Source organism: Schistocerca americana, chromosome 1 (genome assembly GCF_021461395.2).
Source record: "Schistocerca americana isolate TAMUIC-IGC-003095 chromosome 1, iqSchAmer2.1, whole genome shotgun sequence".
NCBI classification, from domain to species: domain Eukaryota; kingdom Metazoa; phylum Arthropoda; class Insecta; order Orthoptera; family Acrididae; genus Schistocerca; species Schistocerca americana.
The window spans coordinates 392580087-392596808 of record NC_060119.1 but is presented as its reverse complement, the minus strand read 5'-3'; the positions used below and the strand labels follow the sequence as shown (position 1 = coordinate 392596808).

The following is a 16722-nucleotide window of genomic DNA, read 5'->3' as shown; positions in this document are numbered from 1 at the left end:
AAAAAGACGAGGCCAAGTAGAAATCCTTAGGTAACAGAAGAGATATTGAATTTAATTGATGAAAAGAGAAAATATAAAAATGCTGTAAATAAAGCAGGGTAAAAGGAATTCAAAGGTCTCAAAAATGAGATCGACAGGAATTGCAAGATGGCTAAGCAGGGATGGCTAGAGGACAAATGTAAGGATGTAGGGGCATATTTCACTAGTGGTAAAATAGATACCGTCTACAGGAAAATTAAAGAGACCTTTGGAGAAAAGAGAACCACTTGTATGAATATCAAGAGCTCAGATGGAAAACCAGTTCTAAGCAAACAAGGGTAAACAGAAAGGTGGAAGGAGTATATAGAGGGTCTTTACGAGGACGATGTACTTGAGGGCAGTATTATGGCAATGGAAGAGGACGTAGAAGAAGATGAAATGGAAGATACGATACTGCTTGAACAGTTTGACAGAGCACTGAAAGACCTGAGTCGAAACAAGGCCCCGGGAGTAGACAACATTCCACTAGAACTACTGACAGCCTTGGGAGAGCCAGTCCTGACAAAACTCTACCATCTGGTGAACAAGACGTATGAGACAGGCGAAATATCCCTTAGACTTTAAGAGGAATATAATAATACCAATCCCAAAGAAAGCAGGTGTTCACAGGTACGAAAATTACTGAATTATCAGTTTAATAAGTTACGGCCGCAAAATACTAACAAGAATTCTTCACAGGCGAATGCAAAAACTGGTAGAAGGAGACCTCGGGGAAGATCAGTTTGGATTCCGTAGAAATGTTGGAACACGTGAGGCAGTACTGACCCTACGACTTATCTTAGAAGACAGATTAAGGAATGGCTAACGTATGGTTCTAGCATTTGTAGACTTAGAGAAAGCTTTTGACAATGTTGACTGGAATACTCTCTTTCAAATTCTGAAGGTGGCAGGAGTATAATACAGGGAGAGAAGGGCTATTTACAATTTGTACAGAAGCCAGTTGGCAGTTATAAGAGTCGAGGGACATGAAAGGAAAGCAGTGGTTGGGAAGGGAGTGAGACAGGGTTGTAGCCTATCGCCGATGTTATTCAATATGTATATTGAGCAAGCAGTAAAGGAAACAAACGAAAAATTTGGAGTAGGAATTAAAATCCATGGAGAAGAAATAAAAACTTTGAGGTTCGCCGATGACATTGTAATTCCGTCGGAGACAGCAAAGGACCTGGAAGAGCAGTTGAACAGAATGGATAGTGTCTTGATAGGAAGATATGAGACGAACATCAAAAAAATCAAAACTATGATACTGGAATGTAGTCAAATAAAATCAGGTGATGCGGAGGGAATTAGATTATGAAATGAGTTTTCCTATTTGGGAAGCAAAACAACTGATGATGGTCGAAGTAGAGAGGATATAAAATGTAGACTGGCAATGGCAAGGAAAGCGTTTCTTCAGAAGAGAAATTTGTTAACATCGAGTATAGATTTAAGTGTCAGGAGTATTTGTATGGAGGGTAGCCATGTATGGAAGTGAAACATGGACGATAAATGGTCTGCACAAGAAGAGAATAGAAGCTTTCGAAATGTGGTGCTACAGAAGAACGCGGAAGATTAGATGGGTAGAGCACGTAACTAATAAGGAGGTACTGAAGAGGATTGGGGATAAGAGGAATTTGTGGCACAACTTGACTAGAAGAACGGGTCGGTAGGTAGGACATGATCTGAGGCATCAAGGGATCACCAATTTAGTATTGGAGGGTAGCGTGGAGGGTAAAAATCGTAGAGGGAGACCAAGAGATGAAGCAGATTCAGAAGGATGTAGGTTGCAGTAGGTACTTGGAGATGAAGAAGCTTGCTCAGGGTAGAGGAGCATGGAGTGCTGCATCTAACCAGTCTCTGCACTGAAGACCACAACAACAACAACAACGGCAGATGATTACATTAGTTTAAGAAGTACAGTGACGAGTAATATCTTTATGCATTTTTATTTATGCTATTACGCGTTTTGGGCTTTCACCCATCTTCAATGGGCGTAGTACATGTTTAAATCTTCATTCGCGCGTCATTAAAAACATCGATAGCAACTTGGGTGCTGCACTTACCCTCAGCAGAATAACAATTTTGCTTAAGTGCAACAATGAACGAGTTGTATATTTACGATATGGACTATTACTCGTCAGGCACACTTACATTCTTTTCCGCTTCTCGTTATTCCAAAAAAATGGTTCAAATGGCTCTGAGCACTATGCGACTTAACTTCTGAGGTCATCAGTCGCCTAGAACTTAGAACTAATTAAACCTAACTAACCTAAGGCCATCACACACATCCATGCCCGAGGCAGGATTCGAACCTGCGACCGTAGCGGTCGCTCGGTTCCAGACTGTAGTGCCTAGAACCGCACGGCCACTCCGGCCGGCTTCTCGTTATTCCAGTTTCTCGTATTTATCTACACCTACACACATACTGCGCAAGTCATGCTGCATGGTGGAGGGTATCTTGTACCACTACTATTCAGCTTCTTTCCTATTCCACTCGAAAATAGAGCGAAATAAAAGAGACTGTTTATATGCCTCCGTACGTGCCCTCATTTCTCTTGTCTTATCTTCGATGTCGTTACTCGAAATATAAGCTGACGTCAGTACAATAGTTCTGCAGTGAACTTCAAATATCGCTGCTCTCAGTCTTCTCAATAGTGTTTCCCGAAAGAGACCATCGTCTTCCCTTCAGATGTTCCCATTTGAGTTCACGAACCATCTCCGTAATACTCGCGTGGTGATCTAACCTACCGGACACAAACCTCAGAACTGTTGCGACGTCTTCCTTAAATCCGATCCGGTGGGGTTCCCAAACATTCGAGCAATACTCAAGAATGTTTCATACTAGCGCTCTATACGCAGTCTCCTTTACATATGAACCACTCTTCCCTAAAATTCTCCCAATTAACCGAAGTCGACCGTTCGACTTCCCTACTACCGTCAATAGGTACTCGTTCATTTCATGTCGCTTTGCAACGTTACGTCACTGTGTCAAGCAGCACGCTGCTAATACTCTATTCGAACAGAAAGAAATAGTTTTTCATACCCATGCATATTAATTTACATTTTTTAACATTTGGAGCCAGTTGGCATTCATCACAGCAACTGGAAATTTTGTGTAAGTTACCTTGTATCCTCCTACAGCCATTCAACGACGAAACGTTTCCGTAAATGACAGCGTCAACAGCAAACAGCCACAGGTTACTGCTCACCCCTTCCGTCAGAGATTTATGAATGAAGAGAATTAGAGCGGTGCTGTCACACTTCGCTGGGGCTCTATTGACGATACCTTTCTATCTGATGAACACTCGCCTTCGAGGCATAATCGTGGCACAAACACTTTTTCTTAGAACGTTGCACAAAAACAAAAATGATTCAAATGTCTCTAAGCACTATGGGACTTAACATCTGAGGTTATCAGTCCCCTACACTTAGAATTACTGAAACCTGACTAGCCTAAGGACATCACACACATCCATGCCCGAGGCAGGATTCGAAACTGTGACCGTAGCAGCAGTGCGGTTCCGGACTGAAGCCCCTAGAACCGCTCGTCCACAGTGGACGGCGCACAAAAACAGCGCAGTATCCACAATGTAGCCGACTGTCTTGTTGTTTACACCGGAAAATTATGTGAGTGGTCAAAGTAGCTTTACAAAATAAAAATAAAAAGTGTTTGTCTCACGATGTTGTAAATACGGAAAACTAGAACAGCAACAAGCATAAATGAAAGTAAGTGCACCTAACAAGCAATATACGGAGGTCCAGTGTGGGCTGTAATTATCGTTTGGCAGCGAAACTTGGTAGCTATGTTAACGCGGAACCTATTTACGCTGGAAACGAACGTTCCCATTTTTGCACCAGGTGCAAATCTGGCGCTGTGCAGCATCTCATCGACGTCTCCAGAGCTCATATTGAACAAATCGTGGAAGCGGCGGTTAATGAAAAAAATCATCACTAAGCGCTTTGTCGCTGGTGCCTAGAGCTCAATACGTCCTACTCGCAGTTTTACTTACGTGTAACTGTGTAGAGTTGTCTATTCCATTCCAAATATGCAAATACAATCTGTGTTTCTTCGTTCTCTCCAAAATAATTCTAGTATTAGTCACCGTACTAAATTCTACTGTAAATGGTAGAATACGTCAACATTTAGGGAGCGTGCAAATTTGGGACTGAGAGCGCCTGTAACAGCACGATCGGAACGCTGTATCAAAGAGAGACCGAGAGATCTGCTTTATTCCACTTTATCCATAAATAAATGTTATGGCCTCGTCGTAGTTCGATTAATTTTTCTTTTAGATTTTCAGTGATATTCCTACGTGACTTATTTGACCTTATCAGCCCATGCCCTGTTCCTGATCAGTTACATACGGAAACATTTCTACTTACAGCGTCAGATTTGCACCTGGTCGCCGGAACTGGAACAGGTTTTCTGCAGCGTCAATTGGTTCCGCATTAACGCATTAGAATATCTGCCAAATTTCGCTGCCGTACGTTAGTTTCAGCGCGTAGTGGGCCTCTGTGAGTAAACCACTTTAGTTGTATCTGCCCGATAAGTATTACGCCAACTGAAAACTGGTGAACGTCTGAAACGTGTCTCTCTCTCTCTCTATTCGTTTAGTCGGTTCCGACTCTTCGTGACCCATGAACCAAATCACGCCACTTTTTCCTGTCTTGCCCTTTCTCCCGTAGACCTTCCAGGTTGGAACACATTGCTTCTGTCATGCCATCGATCCATCTCATCTTCTGACGTCCTCTTCTTCTAGTTCCTTCAATCTTCCCCATCATTAATGTTTTTTCCAGCGAGGCATGCCTTCGCATTGTGTGTCCGAAGCAGGTCAGCTTTTGTTTTAACATTAGACCTTCCAGGGAGAAATCTGGTTTTATTTGCTCCAATATTGATCTGTTGGTTCTCTTTGCATTCCATGGAACTCTATGGAGTTTCCTCCAACACCACAATTCGAAGGAGTCAATTCTTCGCCGTTCAGCCTTTCTAATGGTCCAGGTCTCACATCCATACATCACAACTGGAAAGACCATAGCCCTCACAATACGGATCTTTGTTGCTAGTGTTATATCTCTGGACCTTATAACCTTGTCAAGGTTTGAAATCGCCTTTCTACCGAGCAACAGGCGTCTCCGGATTTCATGGCTGCAGTCGCCATCAGCAGAGACCTGGGAACCGAGATAACTGGATGTGGTCACTACCTCCATGGATTCTCCTGCTATATCCCACGAATTAAGGTGTAGTTGCGGTAATTTTCGTTTTCTTCACATTCAGCCGTAAGACCGGCCTTTTCACTTTCGTCTTTCACCTTCCGCAAGAGTGTTCTCAATTCTTTTTCACTTTCTGCCAACAGGATCGTATCATCCGCGTACCTGAGATTGTCTACATTTATTCCAGCTATTTTAATTCCTGTTTCGTCTTCATCTAGCCTCGCATTCATCATAACATGTTCTGCATACAGACTGAATAAATAAATACGGTGACAGTATGCAGCCTTGCCGGAACCCTTTCTGAATTTTTATCCATTTCGTTGTTCCATACATAGTTCTCACCGTGGCTTCTTGGTCGAGGTATAAACTCCGTACCAGATGTATACTGGCATAAATCAACATACTTAAAGATGTGTCTGGTTGTCGTGTTTCTTAAAGTGGCCGCAATAGTTTACCTCCCGTGGTATGGATGCAATCATAGTGCGACCTACAACAAACGTCCTTTCTACAGACAACACTACACAGTCACGTGTAAGTAAAATTGTTAGTGAGACGTAATGAGCTCCAGGCACGAGCGGCAAAGCGCAACTGCGACCCGCCGTGTGATGCAGCTGACAGTGCACGGACTCGTGCGACCGCAGCAACGCGCGGCGCGGCGCGGCGCGGCGCAGCCGCTGCACGGGGCGGCGGGGCGGGGCGGCTCCGTATGTAATTTCAGGCCCTGTGGGCGCGTCCCCATTGGGCGGGCAGGTAACTGGATCTGGGGCAGCTGCCGGACAGCTGTAAATTAAGACCGCCGACGCCACCTCGGCCGCGCGACGCTGCAACGCGATCGCCGTTTCCCAGGCAACCGCCACGGCGCTCGCTTCACGTAGCCACAGCGACCCCTTGTTGACTTATTCTACAGCAGAATTTAGTACCGTGGCTAATCAAAAGAACAAAGAAACATAGATCGTGATCGTAGTTTGGAATGGCATAAAAGTGTAAATAAGTTATACAGAACTGCAACCAGTCACTTTTCTGAATAATTATGTTTTATTCCATGAACCGGTTTTCGAACCTTTTCAGGTTCATCTTCAGATGGTTTCAGGAAGGTACATAATTACTGGTAGTAGCATAATGCTTGGTGCTGGCTTGCGAGAGTATAGGCTCTTGTGCTCTCATGTCATCGCCATTCTGATTAAAATACTTGCCCTTATATCTACTTTAATACATGTAAAGAACAACAAATTACATCTCTGTACAAAGTAGGCCTATCCCATATCTTTCTATCAAGATCTTTGTTACAATCAACAGTTCTGAAGCGCATGCTGGATACTGGAAAAGTCTCGCTGTTAAAGTGTGAATAACTATAGTTTGTGTGGAAGTGTGTGTCCTTATATAAGTCCTGGACATCAAAATGGAGACAGACAGATGGACACTACCCGAAAAAAGCCGCCTATACTGTCGCAAGCCAGCACCCAGTATTATGCTACTACTACTGTAATGATGTAACTTCCTGAAAAGTTTCGAAAACCGCTTCATGGAATAAAACATAATTACTCAAAAAAGTGACTGGTTGCAGTTCTGTGCGAATTATTTACATTCAATATACAGTCACGGTTCTAACATATCCGTAATGGATATGCATAATTTGGAATAAAACATTCCACTGTTATGTAGCGTGGTACTGGTTACAAGGATTCCCTTAACGTCAGTCATGATACACAATTCTGTAGTTTGCAAGACTAAAATTAAGGTATATATAGGGATCGTGCGAATTTGGGACTGCGAGAGCCTCGAGCCGCACGACCAAAAGACTTCATGAATTGGAGACCGAGGGATCTGCTGTATTCCAGTGCATGCCGTGGATATCACGCTCGTTACGACGTACATGCCTAATTTATGCTGCTTTCCACGATGTTAAGTGGGACTCGTCACATTTCAGGTCTCCCATTATAAAGAAAGGCAAGCATATTCAAAAAGTATCCATGTTTTTGAAGTTAAGGAAATGCTGGTGAGGAAGTGTCCGGCAAGTGTTTAAAAGAAACTAGTCTTGACCATTTAATAATGGACCACGTCACTGATGACGTAAGAAGGAAACCGGGCTATGAAATGCGAAATAAAGTGTGAATATTATATTTATGCTGATGATGCTATACTGATGGCAAATGATGAGGATAATTTGCAAAGGTTACTATACCAATTTAATAAAACAGCTAAGCAATACAACATGGATATCTCATCTAAAGAAATTAAGAATATCTTAATATCAAAATCACCTACACAATGCAAATTAGAAATAGATAGTGTATGAGTTAAACAAGTGAAGAGTTTTAATTTTCTAGGGACTATTATCACTGGTGAGAAAGACCTAATCACGGAAGTGAAAAATCAAGTGACGAAGGCAGTAAGAGTAGCCAGATTCCTGCATAATAGGCCGGCCGGAGTGGCCGTGCGGTTCTGGGCGCTACAGTCTGGAACCGAGCGACTGCTACGGTAGCAGGTTCGAATCCTGCCTCGGGCATGGATGTGTGTGATGTGCTTAGGTTTAAGTAGTTCTAAGTTCTAGGGGACTGATGACCTCAGAAGTTAAGTCGCATAGTGCTCAGAGCCATCTGAACCATTTGAACCTGCATAATACTGCGTGGAGAAACAAATTTACTACTACTGAGGGGAAAATAAAAATACGTAACACAATGGTGCGTCCTGTTTTGACGTATGTAGCAGAAACTAGAGCGGAAACGAAAAAGATAGAACAAAAGTTAACGGTGTTGAAGTGAGGGTACTGAGATAGATCCAACGAGTAACCATGTGGGACAGAACAAATGTATCGATAAGGAAACAGTGTGGTATACAAAATACAAATAACGAGGTGGAGACAAGAAAAAGAAACTGGAAGAATAATGTGAACTAGCTAAAACTTCTAAAGATTGAACGACAGCAAGGGAAGCGACTACCCGTACGACCACCTAAGAGATGGGACAGCAGTTGGTTCAATACAGCCACGGAATGAGGCAGACAGATTGGGGCAACCCTATTTAGCAGAAGAAGAAAAATAAGAAGAAGATGTGATCATCAGCAACCTTATCCGGATAAAATAGAGGTAAGAAGGCAAAGTGATTCAATACGTTTATTGTAACTGTGTAATATGAGAATGTTATACGTGTAACTTTAATTAGTAGCATGTGCAGTATCTGATTCTTTTGTTTTTTTGTTCAGTTTGGCTGTGACAGAAATTGTGAGTATAAATGTGAGAGGAATGGATGCTTCATTAACAGAGATATTTTATTTATATATTTATTTATTTATTTTGAGACGACCCTTTTCCAACAGTGAGAAAGGCCAGATCGTTCTCGTTGCAGTTTGTACTATGAATGAATGAAGACAACTTTCACGACAGAAACCACACACAACGTGTTAAATCTGCAACGATGGATCAGCAGTCGCAAGAGATGTTTGGAAAGCTTAAAGCAGTTGGCAGCATCTTTTCTCACACAGTACGAGGAGAATGTGAAAGTGAAGGTAAGGTTATAACCGACTCAATTGTTATACAGTTAGTTAATTGACGCTGTGGAACGAAGTGAATGTCACAGTTTCATTCGTCTTTGTGCTTTATGTCATCCACAGATGTTAAATGCCGTAAGAAATACATGTAATTTGAAATATGGATTGACACCATTTGTTTTCGACGGCATGTATTCCTAAGGTGTGCAGAAATTATTCAATGTCCGAATAAAATAAGAAGCCGCGAAGATATGTGATACTGCGCGTCAGAATAGGAAGCAGTCAAGGTATTCGGCATCGTTTGGAGAGAGGAAACTACGGATACCTGCCAGTTAACAGGCTAGCGGAAGTAAAACACTGGCACGGTAGGACCAACGACATAACAATTACAATTACCCTTCCTAGAGCATCAAACTGTAATTTCGGTCATCTTTACACTTACACGCAGGTTTATGCGTAACCATTTGTTGCTTCAAGACTAATGCAAGGCTACCCGCTGGAGTGTAGCACTTGCGTTTCGCATGCTCTGTCGCCACAGACATACCCTGATGAGCTAAAACATTGCGACCACTGTCCAGTGCGACATTAATGCTATTTGACGGCTTTGTGGGCACGTGACACAGTAAGGAAAGCATATCAGCCGATGCGGAGTCGAATGGAGAATCATTCCAGCGACGATGCAGGCCGCGAATGGGAAAATGCACCGATAAAAGCGACTTTGTGAAGGGGTAATATGTGGTGTCCTGACGCTTGGGAATGAGCGTGTCGGAAACAGTGATACTGGTAAATTGCTCGTTTACTTCTGCTGTGAGAATCTATGGGAAGTGGTTGAACGATTGTGAAACCACCAGGAGGCTACCAAATGTTGGACGCAACGTCTCGTCACAGGGCGCGATTAAAATGATATTGAATAACTTCGCAAATACACAAAAACCGACGTCGTAACGAAACATAAATATTATCTCAGAAAAATAACAAAGACTCTGTAATCAATTAACATGATCTGCGAATGTAATTGCAATCTCGGTTTTTTCTAGCAAAAATATCGCTCGCTCTTCTCTTTTGTTTCTTCGTTGAGTAGGAAGCCATTTTGTGAGGAGGCACGAAAACGTGTAAGTTTCATGCAATATTTAGCCCAAATATAATCAAGTATTGCTGAGAAGTGTTGCTAACGTTTATCTGTACCAGTTCCTATATTCATGAACTGGTAAATTTAAATTCTATATGGAAATTTTATAGGGGAACATTGGTGCAGAGAGCGCCATTGTTCTAAATGATAAGGGCCGAGAGTCGTAATAAATATCTTAGTATTCGCTAATTTTGACAAGTAAAATTAAATGTAAATGTAGGAGACTTGTCTTGATTAGTGGTTCTTCCTTGGAAACAATGAAAGTAATAATATTTCCAATGTTGAATCATATTTAAGGAAACTGAGTGCGGCATATTTTTTCGGTCTCTGCTTGAGGAAATCGCAAGGATCTTAACCTTTCATTTTCACGAAAGTAGAAATAATTAACAAAATTCAATTTTAACAATATCAGATATATCTCTACATTTGTTTGTTGGTGGTTCCTTTTAATACAAAAAACACCGGAAATCGAAAGGATCTTAACCTTTCATTTTCACGAAAGTAGAAATAATTAACAAAATTCAATTTTAACAATATCAGATATATCTCTACATTTGTTTGTTGGTGGTTCCTTTTAATACAAAAAAACACCGTGTCGGGCAAACTAATTGCGAGAAGTATCACAACTGAGTCACAGACGTAAATAATTTCCCAGTTGTGAAGCGGACACAGTTAACATTAACTCCAACTTTTCATAATATATAAATATCAATACATAAAGAGCCACCACACGGTCCGTGGCTTGCCCTCTCTGTAAAGCATGGGCAACGATCTGTAGCAGATGTAACGCAGAATACCGTGTTGGTACAAGCGTTTTGGATCACTACGCTTAGAACCTAGGGTTGAATATGTAGCTTCACAGACCACGATCTTGTTGACTCAACGACACTGCCAATTACAACTGCAGTGGGCACGTGATCATCGACAACGGACAGTGGATCACTGAAAACATGTCGCCTTGTCGGATGAATCAGGTTTCTCGTTACACCAGGTCGATGGCCGTACGGAATATGTCGTCTGTGTGTCGAACTGTATTGGCCATAATAAATGCAAATGATGAAGGACTTTTGCTACGCCTAATGTCAGCCGCATTATCTGTTTTTGACTAGTACTCACACACTGTAATGCGATGACTGGTGTAAGTGACCAGATATATGTTGCAATATTTCGACCATGTCATATCTTTCGTTTTTGCACTTGACAGTGGCTATCGCGATAGTGTCAAATACATTAAAGCGTTCCGCAAATTCTATTAAAAAAAGGAGGAGGCTAAGTGGCTATATGTTGCTTTTCAAGACTTTGCTTCAGTTTTTTTGCAAACAGATTTACGATGTCTTAAACAGTTTGAGAAATAATTCAGGTTAACAGCTGAAAGGAATCCAGTCTGCTTTTGACTCTGTTCATTATCTCGCATATCTTATATTTTATATCCATCGATGGGTATCCTCTCTGCTGCGCTGTATGGAATATATATATATATCGTTGGCTGCTCGGCTATAACGACTTGTTCGAAATAGGAGTCACACTAGTAGTATCTGAGTGTGTACTCCGGAAGTGGCTAAATGGGAAAGCCTACTTGGTGCGTCGCACGGCGCTGGTTTAATGGGACATTTCACGCAACATGGAGTCATCGAGCACACTGCTACTGCATGTAGCGCATATGAAGCCACTTTCCGGTGTCTATTTTCCTGTTTCATTACACTTATGCTGCACTTTAACTTACATTCAGTTGCGTTTTCGCTAAAACCTGGTTAACGCAACAGCGAGATATGGCATTTGTGTCAAGTTGGCGTATGATCATGGCCATATAGCGTGAAGGGGGATATCCTACCCACTGGGCTTAAGGCGTTTGCTACTTTGATCTAATAGTCTGAATCACAGTGGAAGCCTCATGCTACTTTTATGGGTAATGGAGGACTCCTACATACGAGGATAAAAATCAAACAGCGGTTTCATTTTCATGTGACTAACTGGATGAGCCATTTTCTGTGTCAAAGGAAAGCGGACCTATACCATTTGCAATTGTCACTAACCAGTAATATATTTGCATTAATTTCAAAATTAATGTCGTAGTTGCAAATTGGTTTACTTTACAACTGTTTTAAACTGCATTCATGACGTTTCAGAGTAGAGCTCTTTTTAAAGACGGAGAGCGTCGACATATCGGTCATCTCCCGCTTAAGATTTTCTCACAGCCGGAAAGTCTTCGACGTTCTGCAGTAACCAGATGGATGTGTGCAAACGATGTTTCAGATGTAACAGACAGTTCCTTGGCCAGTCCAAAATTCTTTTTGCCTGACTCCACTAAGGCAAAATCGTTCAGACAGCTACTTTTGGATCACAGACGAACTGTTCCAGTTCGAAAACAATGGAATACAATGTGGCTCCGTCATGTCGTTTAATGGAAGCAGACTCGCTGGCCTTGATTCCTCTGAGGCCACCTTCCCCCATCCCCCCCTACCGCTCTTGTACCTACCTTCTTTCTGGCCTCCAACAATTCGTTCACACTTTTTCTTTGCGGTGGACGCGGTACAATGAAACTTGAACAATCCAAACGGTACGCCATAGCTGTGCAAAATTCGTGGAGAAGGCGTCCGCTTCCAGTTTCGTGGCACAGCCTAGACAGTCTCAAGGACTGTGTCTGGTGGGCAGTATTCACGAGGTTGGTAGCGGCACAGTTCTGACATTCAGCAAGCAGCACGGGGCCCTCCGAAGGTCAGGCGCCGCCGACCTCCACGTCTTGCGCACTCCCTCGCCCGACAACCATAAACGGACCGTTAATGCCAACATTGTCGTGTCTTTTAATGCAGCAGCAGTTCGTGTTCTCCATAAATTTGATGTGAAAACTGCAAGAGATTCATTACGTTTGCAGAGCTAAATATCGCTACAGTAATGATTTCATACTTGTTACAGACGCCTTTCTTTGTTATGAACGTTACCTCGTTAAATGTTCAATTTCCATAGATAAACAATATTCTATTTTAGAGGAGACAATGTACGTGCTTCATGTACCTCGAAGACGACGTCAATGACAATCCAGTACAAGAAAAAACAAGCAATTGGGGACATGTCGCCTTTCATCCCTGAAATACAATTTTTTTTTTTTTTTCAGAAACTTTGCCTTCAGTAATTCAGTATTTCGAGCTGAAGTAACCTACTCAGATATTAGCGATCGTGATTACAGACACGAGAAACAATTCATTTCAAGCATCTAAGCAGTGACGATCTCTTCATTTTGGTGTATAAGTTTCACGAAAAAGCCACAATACTTTCCAAGCACACATTCACGATAGCCTAAAATGTACCTGCAAGGAATACTGTCACGAACTTCAATAATACATAAGTGAACTACAAATGTATTAGTGATACACTGTTGATAATTTTTTGCCTCCATTGCTGAATAAAGTAACTTAACAAAAACCACCATAGCTGTATTTCAGGTTCGTTTATATGTACATTTTCAGGTGACAGTATTCCGAAGTAATTCTCACAGAGTGGTGGAAAATGAAGCGGTTAGTCAGTTTTGGTTCATGACATATCTGGCACTTTGTAAGAATTCGTTACGAAGACTGTCACTTGAATATGTTCGTTCAGAACGAAGCCGATGGAGGCGTAGTGAACGAACCTGAAATTTAGCGGTGGTGGTTTTCATTGACAGTTAATTAATGGGTTCCTTTCGGGTGTTCAGCAGAGCAGTTGATTTCATTTTTTACAGTATTATCGAATCCTCCTGAAGTATCGTAACAAACTTACAGCAATTTTTCTTTCTGTTTAGTCCGTTTGTTATGACTACTTTGTCGTTCAAATACCTCTTTTCCGTCTCCTCTTAAAAATTTCGTAACACCATAAATAAACATTTCTGAAATGCATACATTTGGCCTGCCAGTTCTTACAGTGCGTTTCGAACTTTATCTTCTCTTCAGGATACCATACAGAAAATGTTGGAAGAGAGTGAGGAATGTTAATAAACAGTTTTTCGGTAATGAACGGTCTTTTAGAGCCGTACGTTGACAACAGCGTTAGGTTTCCAGATCAATGCAGTATTTTCCCCAGAAGTTACCTATGTTAGAGATAAATAATCTTAAATTTTTTCACCAAGTTAGTCTGGCGGGTCCATAATGTTCAGCGGAAAATTGATAAACAAATAATCCAAATAAAGTCACTGGCTCGAATAGTTTATCAGCTCCATCCGGTATGTTTGGAGTTGGACCATATCGTCTACAAGCGAATGAATATGGTGACGTTAGGTTGAAGAACATATTGTATCGTAAGATCTGGATGTTTGTCTGTAGCACTAATGGCCAATTAGTAGCCATTGTGACAGCTCAGTTTTGCTCATATTAAGCAATGTGACATTCCTAGTTAAACAATACTGGTTATTTGCGAGATAACAGATATAGTAATAGATCGCATTTAAATGTGCCTCGAACGCAGAGTCATTACTGAGACTTGTGCGCGCTTCCACGTAACGCAGTCCACTGAATAGGAGCGACATTAAAATCCCCTTCGCGCCATACAGATTTTCAATTTCTTTGGTTTTACTAAAATTTCTTAACGCAAATACCGTAGCGGTTCCGTTGAAAGTCACACAGTACGTTTCACCCCATGTGTTCCATATCCGCGCTAGTGCTCCGTCTCTGATGAGATGACGGGTCGTTAAGCCCTACAGTCCGTTTCTTACTTCCCGTAGGTCGGATACGTCGCACTCGACATGATTCGTTCAAACATTTTTAAAATGTGTTTTGTTCCAATACCCCGTGGTTGTAATTAAAGTACATCTACTCACAGAGGCCCAGTGTGGGCTGTAATTATTGTATGGCAGCGAAAAATAGCAGGTATGCTAGTGCGTTAATGCAGAAACGATTTACGCTGGGGAAAAGTAATTAGATCCAGTTTTTGCACTGCGAATACAAGAAAGACGAATAGGAATGTTTCCGTATGTAATGGATTAGGAACAGCACGTGGGCAGGAAAAGCCAAAGAAGTGAGATACGCATGATGCTGATATTATTACTAATCGCCGCTTACACAGTTTGTTCAGTACGAGCACCGAGGATGATGACTACACGCTGCATTCGTAAAACGAAGTGATCAACAGTTGCTAGCGGCAGTTTCCGTGGAATCTGAGTACACTGGCCGTGAGTTCAGGAAGACACCGAAAGTGTCCCGGGAAAACGCGTTATTTTAAATATTCCTAAAGCCCAAGTCACATGGGTTCTCATCAGGTGATCTTGCAGGCCACGCGTCTGGAAATAACATGTCCGTGGAAGGTTGCATTAAGCAGATTTTTCACAAGGCGCGTGACATGAGGTGTTGCCCCATCTTGCATGGAAACAGTGGTCTCCACACAGTTGTGCCCTTCCAAAGCAGGAATAACGTGCTGTACAAGGAGGTCCCGATAACGTGCAGACGTCACGGTAGACCTGACAGGCCCTCAGAGTGTATTCTGTTCAAAGAAGAACGGACGGAGAACAAAGGTGCTTGTGAAACCACACGACACAGTCACGTACGGCAAGTGCAACGGCTCTTCGTGCACAACACGCAGTTTAACAATGCCACAAATTCAGCACTGTAGTGAAAATGTTCCTCGTCACTACATACAGTGTTGCCCGATCACATGTCATCTAACTCGATTCGAGTCAAAAACCGAAGAGCATATTCAGAACGTTGCTGCGGATCATCATGTTCCAGTTACTGCACCGTTTGGATCTTGTATGGGTACCAGAGTAAAATAGATCAAAAAACTTTGCGCACTATTGGCCATTCGACGGACAAATCTCCTGATACTGCGCAACCACTAGCACTAGCCGGGGCATACGATACATGGTAAGTTGCATCAAAACAGCAGTAACTTCCTCTAGGATAGGACTCCTTCCTCTTCTAGATGCCACACCAAGCTCACCCGTGTTTTCGAATTTCACCGTCATCCTTTTTAATCAGATCTTTCAGTCGGCGATACCCTCTCGATACTGGACAGTAATTGGTGCCGTTCACATAGACACTTTCACTAACAGTGCACGCTCTCTCCTCTCGATAGCCATACTGTACAATCGCGTTATGGGTTGTAAAATGACAACGTGGATGTCATACCGTCATACAGACAGTGTACAGTGCCAGATTTACATCTGGTCGCCACAACTGGAACTTTTTTTTCCCAGCGTAAATTGGTTCCGCATTAACGCACTAGCATACCACGTTTCGCTGCCGTATGAATCTCTGTGAGAAATTTCGCTTCAATTACAACAATCCCGAAGATACGTAGTTACCATGAAATGAATACCCTTAGCTCCATACAGGTGTTGATATAAGTGAACGGGGACAGTTGAAAAATCTGTACCCCGACCGGGACTCGAACCCAGGATCTCCTGCTTACATGGCAGACGCTCTACCCATCTGAGCCACCGACGGCACAGAGGACAGTGCGAGTGCAAGGACATCTCTGTACGCCTCCCGTGAAACCCACATTCGCGCTTATTGTCCCGCACTATATTCATAGTGCCCCTGCCCATCATACTCAATACTCGCGGCTTTACCGTCGATTCCCGTAAGAGATCGGGCACTGTTTGTGCATCCGCACAGAAGAAGATGGTCAAATGGCCGGTGAGCCTTATATATATATATATATATATATATATACTTAGTTGTTTGACACAAATTTAAAGGGACGGGAATGGACTCAACATTCATCTTTGTGTTCCAAATAGATGTCAGTAATGTATTTGATAACAAGGTCGCGGTGATGTGAAACTGTCGCCACCACTTTGTGGAAACACAGCGTCAGTTCGAGAACATTTCAGCCCTTCCCCCCTCCCCCCCTCTCCCCACCTCTTCCGTGCTTACATTCGCCTGTGGCATATTTCGTTACTAAATGTGATAGAACAC

The 16722-nt window shown here is 42.4% G+C and overlaps 1 non-coding gene across 1 annotated transcript; it reads right to left on the bottom strand.

Annotated features, from left to right (window-relative positions):
- Positions 1-16174: 16174 nt before the first annotated feature.
- Trnat-ugu lies at positions 16175-16249 on the bottom strand. Its single transcript has one exon. It is a non-coding gene; the product is annotated as a tRNA-Thr (tRNA).
- Between the last annotated feature and the right edge of the window lie 473 nt (positions 16250-16722).